Raw genomic sequence first — 7,156 nt, forward strand, 5'->3', positions numbered from 1 at the left:
TGGAGGCTGATGGCGTGAACCCGGGAGGTGGAGCTTGCAGTGAGCCGAGATCGCGCCACTGCATTCCAGCCTGGGTGACGGAGACTCTGTCTCAAAAAAAAAAAAAAAAAAGTAATTAAAGTTTCTGTACATCTCCGGAATGCGATGCTGAAACTGACTGTGCAACCCCAAGGTCCCGCTTTAAGGTCCATAAATATCCCTAAGGAAAAATCCACCGTGGTATGCTCAGTCCTCTCACCAGGGCGCCCCACCGCAGTCTTCTGCAGCATTCTTCCTTTCTAATACCTTTCCTTTTTCAAACCTATACTGTTGTTGGTGAATTATTTTTACCCACGCATGAGTTGACCACTTCTCAATGCTGGGGCTCTGACACTTCGCCTGGCAATGACCTTCACAGCTGTTTCTCTCTGTTGGATCTTCCAGCCTTATTCTCAACAGTTGCTTTTTAGTTCACATTCTTCACCGAATCTCAGTAGCTCAGTTAATCTTTTTATGTCTGCTCTGCTCTTGAGTCATATGTTCCTTGAAGTTTCTTAGGGGTGGGGGATGAAGAGTTAAAGGTGGCATCTTCAAGCGCAGGTCAAAGCAGACTTTTTAATAAATGGTGCTGAGCCAACTGGAAAGCCACTTGGAGAAAGCTGAGGTTAGACCTGTACTTCACACCATATGCAAGAATGAACTCCAAGTGGATCCAGGATCCAAATGAAAGAAAATGAAGCCATATAAATACAGAAGGAAATGTGGTGGAAATATCCAGTGGCAACAAAATATTGACACATTTGACTACATAAAGACAAAAAAAAATGCTTGGTAAAAACACAATAAAATCAAATGACTGGGAGAAAAATTTATCCAGCCTATATCACAGACAAATAGTTAGTATTCTTACTATATAAGGAATTAAAAATTAAGGGACAAAGGACCAAAAACTTGATAGAAAAACTGGGAAAAGACATGAACATACACACTCATGTAAAGATATAAAATGGCTCTTTAAAATGAAATATTCGAACTAACTCGTTAGAGAAATGTAAATTGAGATAATATTGAGATACCATTTATCATCTCAGACTGGTGAAAGAACAACACATTCTGTTAGGCAAGGCTATAGGGAAACACACTGTCATCACTGTTGGTGGGAATGCAAACTAGTATGACTTTTCTGGAGGGGAATTTGTCAGTACTTAACAAATTGCAGAAGCATTTACCCTTTGACACAACTATTTCCACTGTGGGAATTTCCCTTGAAGATGCACCTCCAACAGTACAAACATACGGATGCACAAGATTACTCATTGCAGCACTGTGACTGCAAATATTGGAAGCAAAGTCATGTTCATATACACGAGAAAGGCTGAGTAAACCATGGCACCATGGCATACCCACATGGAATATTACTGAGCTGTAAAAAAAAAAAAAATGAAGATCTTTATGAATCGGTATAGAGTTATTTTCAAGATATATTAAATGCAAAAAGCAAAGTACAAAAAGTAGAATGTGGTACTTTTTATGTAAGAAAGAAGGAGATGTAAGAACATGTATCTGCTTGTTTATGCGAAGTAAATAAGGAAAGATTGGCCAGAAAGTAATGAGCTCTATGGATGGTAGGTGGGTGTAGAGTAGAAAGAAAGGAGAAATCATAATGGTATAAAGGAGGCAGGGATGGAACACTGCCAAGTGTATCTGAGTATATTTTGTTTAACTGTGACTCTTAGAGCCATAGTAATGTTTCTCATGCCCCCCCAAAGTAATTAAAGTCAACCAGGATATGAGGAGAGTTCAAAATGAAATACAAACAGTAACAGATGAACTTAACTGTATTTCAAATGCATAATACAACCACATTGAAGGAGGTGGGCAAGAAAATAAGAAGTGATAGCATTTTGATGGGATACTTGAAAGAGAAAAGAAACAGTACACAAATACCAGAGTCTAGTTAGCAAATTTTTCACAGAAGCAAAAATTAGCAACTCAGGAAGTCCTTTACGTGTATATTAGAATTGGGAAAATAAATATATGGTAGGTAACGACAACATGGGGGACATATTGAAAGGACACAGGAACCAAATTGAACATCCCTCAGTGGCCAAATCTTGGGCAATTTGAGCAATAAAATAATGACAATAATGGGTTATAGTCCACTGACTAAAAATACACTATAGAATCCCATACACAATGGAATCACAAATGTAGAAGGAACGATAGAAATAGAAGAAATGGCTGGGTGCAGTGGCTCACACCTGTAATCCCAGCACTTTGGGAGGCCAAGCCAGGTGGATCGTCTGGGGTCAAGAGTTCAAGACCAGCCTGGCCAACATGACGAAACCCCTGTCTCTACTAAAAATACACAAAATTAGCCAGGTGTGGTGGTGCGCGCCTGTAATCCCAGCTACTCCGGAGGAAGGAGAATCACTTGAACTCGGGAGGTGGAGGTTGCAGTGAGCCGAGACCGTGCCGCTGACCTCTAGCCTGGGCGATAGAGTGAGACTCCATCTCAAAAACAAACAAAAAAACACCATTAGGCAAACACCCTAGGAATAGTTGTTGCAGACAAACACCTATGAATGCCGAATTAGTGAATAGAAGTATGATGGGAAACAGGATTTTGCATGATTTTAAGATCTCTTCACAAGGTACTAATTACAAAGGGAAAAACAGTCACTATAGTGAAGAAACCTGACAGAAACCACCTTAACCAAGTGATCAAGTTAACATCACCACTAATAAGGCATACTGATACCACGTACCTTCCAGTATGATGCACTGAGAAGGGCACAATATCACTTCTGCGGAATTGTCGGAAATGTGCAGTCTCAGTGCAATCATGAGAAAAGATCAGACAAGCCCAAACTGAGAGACACTCTACAAAATAATTGGCCAGTACGTTTTGAAAGTGCCAAGGCCGTGAACAATAAGGAAAGACTGAGGAACAGTCATGAACTAGAAGAGAATAAAGAAATATGATAACTAAATGCATTGTGAGATTCCCGATTTGGATGCTGGATTAGAAAAAGAACCAGAAATAGGATTTCATCAATGTCAGTTATTTGGTTTTGATCATTGTACTGTGGTTATGTAAGATGTTAACATTAGTAAGAGCTGGGTGAAGGATACAAGGAAACTATTATTTTTGCCACCCTTTGAAAGTCGAACCTTTTTCAAAATAAAAAGTTTTAAAGATATATTGCTGAAGTTTTCATTTTGAGAAAAAAAGATATGAACCTTGCATTAGTCAGGGTTCTGTAGAGGGACAGAACTAATGGAACTAACAAAAATATATATAAAGAGGAGTTTATTAACTCACTTGATCACAAGGTCCTACGATAGGCCATCTGCAGGCTGAAGAGCAAGGACAGCCTGCCCGAGTTCTAAAACTGAAGAGCTTGGAGTTTGATGTTTGAGGGCAGGAAGCATCCAGCACGGGAGAAAGACGTAGGCCGGGAGGCTAGGCCAGTCTCTCTTTTCACATTTTTCTACCTGCTTTATATTCTGGCCACGCTGGCAGCTGATTAGACTGTGCCCGCCCAGATTGAGAGTGGGTCTGCCTTTCCCAGCCCGCTGACTCAAACGTTAATCTCCTTTGGCAGCCCCCTCACAGACACACCCAGGATCAATACTTTGTATCCAATCAAGTTGACACTCAGTATTAACCATCACAAACCTGCTGTCATGTAACTGCAGTACAGGAGAAGGGGGTGAACATTTATGCAGAATCTGGGTTAGTGGCTGAGGTCAGAAAGGGTTTTCCTGAGGAAGTGATAGCTGAGATCTGGAAAATGAGGAGGAATTAAGCAGGTGAAGAGAGGGGAGAAGAGCGTAGATGGAGGCCCAGCAGCAATGGGAAGCATGGTGCATTTGGGAACTGGACAAAGGCTGGCTGGTGTGGCTGGAAGGAAAGGGTGTAACTGGGGCAAGAAGAAACTGGAAAGGTGGGGAGAAGCCTTTTGGTTCACCTATGTCTCCCTGACCAGGAAGCCAACTTCCTAAGTTTGAGTCCACCTGAGAATGTTCCTTTGAGAGAGTCTATCTTGCCAAATAAATTTCACTTCCAATTGGGGTTGGCATGCCAGGGAGATGTTCTGCCCCCCAGCCCCTTTTTCTTCCTGTTTGAACTCAGATCTGGGAATTGCTGAAGGAGCTCCTTTGTGGGTTTGAGTCAGGCACAGCGTGGGCATGGCGGATAACAAGACTTGTAGATCCTTAGAGAGCTGCCTGTCAGTTCCATTCCCGGGGCACTGTGGCTTATAAACCACTGCACTTATGCACTGACTTATATCTCCTGGTAGCCAACTCTTAACTCTTAATGCTTCACCTTCACATGAGTGACTTCCCCAGCCCAGCACATGCAGGGCTTATGTGCTTAGCAATCTCAGTTTGTGTTCCTTAGCAATCTCAACTCTCCCATTTTTTTCCAATGGCCTTGTTTTTCGTTTTTTTTGAGACAGAGTCTCACTCTTGTTGACTAGGTTGGGGTGCAATGGCATGGTCTTGGCTCACTGCACCCTTTGCCTCCCAGGTTCAAGCGATTCTCCTGCCTAAGCTTCCCGAGTAGCTGGGATTATAGGTGCCCCCCACCACGCCTGGCTAATTTTTGTATTTTTAGTAGAGACGGTGTTTCACCATGTTGGCTAGGCTGGTCTCAAACTCCTGACCTCAGGTGATCCACCCACCTCAGCCTCCCAAAGTGCTGGGATTACAGGCATGAGCCGCTGTACCTGGCCTCCAATGGCCTTGTTGAAGATCTGAATTCAGCTTCTTCTTAAACTGATTGATTTTACATATCATTCCCTTTATGCCCCAACCATTGTCCAGCTCAGTCATGTTGAGATAAATCACCTTTTCCAGTAGAGAAGTGCAGTGGGAATTGATTCTGAACGTCCTGGGGGACCTTCCCACATTCTTTGTATCCTTCTAGATCTCTCTGTTCCAACTCTTAGGTCCCAGTTTTTGCCAAAGAAGCACGTGGCAGCAGAGAATCCCGCCTATGTTGCAGAACTAGAATGACCAGTTTGGGTCCTATCAGTGCTGACTGCCATCAGAAAGTGTTTTCTATACCAGTTACATGGTGACCTCTTATCTGATAGCTTACCTCCCTTATCTGATTTTTGTATATTGCTCTATTCTGCATCCAGACCTTTGTTCCAGGCTTGGCTATCTATCATCTGTAGATCGTATCATGTATGAGAAGCAGAAATCCTTGCATTCCCTTTTTTTCCCAGAGGTTCTTTTGCAACCCTGGGTCTACATACTTCATGAGGTTTGTGATTGTTTCGGAAACTGCATGCAAAACTTATGCATATATGTGAATTTTATAGAAGGAGGAGCCACAGCTTTTATTGGAATATTGATGGGCTGCACGAGTCCCTGAAAGTCATAAACCACTGCCTTACCTCCATTTAATTGCTCCATATTCTACAGTAAGGTTTCCATATGTTTCTCAAAGCCTTTCCTTCTCCAAGTTCATGGTCTGGATCCCAAAAGAGCACAGACTTTATCTTGGCTGATAGCTTTCTATCTAGTGGTAGGATATTCTTCGCTGCCTCTCCTTCATGATAACACAGCTACCTCACATCTCCTCTGAGAGGCTGTTGTTTGGCCTCTGACCATTGGTGAATGGATGATATGTTACAAAGGGGGAATGCTGCTAACTCCAGCTGAAATGCCTGTTATGCAGGTCATAATATCAATCATCTAATAGAAGGTGAAGTTGAAAATTGATACTCTACAAATATTCATTATGCTGTGGAGTTATACTTTCATTGGTGTTACAGTTTACAATGAAAAGCTTTTAGAAGGTGGCATTTCTACTAGAGTGAAACAAATCGTCATTAATACTTTCCCCCTTCAAATAAATTTTCTTTAGTTCTGAAATCAATACATTATTTTTTTTAAAAAATGCAACAACACAGGCAAGCAAAAGAAAAATATAAAAATTTGACTGGGCACGGTGGCTCACGCCTGTAATCCCAGCACTTTGGGAGGCTGAGGCAGGTGGATCGCTTGAGCCCAGGGGCTTGAGATTAGCCTGGGCAGCATAGTGAGACCCTGTCTCTATTTTTAAAAAATATATAAATACATAAAAGAAAAAGTGTAAAATTTTACTCATAATTCAACCCACTTGGTGAAAATTCGTATGACAATGTGCTGAGTATTCAAAATTATTTGACTGTATGCATGTAACTGATTTTAAAAAAATGGAATCATGTTTCATATTCTATTTTTAACAGCTTTATTGAGGTATAATTGACGTATAATAAACGCCACATATTTGAAGTATCCAACTGATAAGTTTTGACACATGTACCCTCCTGTGAAACCATCTTCACAATCGGGACAGTGAACATGTTATCCATCCCTTCCAAAAATTTCCTTATGCCCCTTTGTAATACCTCCCTCTCACCCATCTCATCTCCCACCGACCACTGAGCTGCTCTCTGTTACTACAGATTAGTTTTTATTTTCCAGGCTTTTATATGAATAGAATCATCCAGTTCATATTCTTTTTTTTGGTCTGGATTTTGTCATTCAGCATACTTAAAGATTCATACATTTTATTGTGTATTTCAACAGTTTGTTTCTGTTCCTTGCTAAGGAATATTCCATTGTATGGATACATCACAATTTGTTTATCCATCCTCCTGTTTATAGACATTTAGAGTATTTCCAACTTCTTTGCTTTTATAAGTAAAGTTACCATGAATATTTTTGTACCAGTCTTTTTATGGATATATATTTCTTTTTTCTGGAGTGGAAGAGTTGGATCATGTGGTAGGTATATGTTGATGTTTTAAAAAGACTACAAGATGTTTATCAAACTGATTGTAGTACTTTCTATCCACATAGCAGGGTGTGGAATTTCAGTTACTCCACCTGCTCACCAACACTAGCACGGCCAGTTTTTTGTGGTTGGTGGATAAGTTAATTTCTTTTATTCACTTTAGAATATCAGAGTTGACAGAGTCCTTAATAATCCTTTAGTCCAGCCCTTCACTTCATAGACTGAGAGATGGGGAGGAACTTGCCTGAGGGCCAGTAGGAAATCAGTGGTGGAGACAGTGGTTGGACAAAATTACTGCTGAGTTCTGTTTGTGTTCTCTCTGTGACTCTTCTACTTAGAATATCTAAATAGAAAATTCCCCTTGCCCAACATGCACTT

This window comes from Papio anubis, chromosome 5 (genome assembly GCF_008728515.1).
Source record: "Papio anubis isolate 15944 chromosome 5, Panubis1.0, whole genome shotgun sequence".
Taxonomy (NCBI): Eukaryota; Metazoa; Chordata; class Mammalia; order Primates; family Cercopithecidae; genus Papio; species Papio anubis.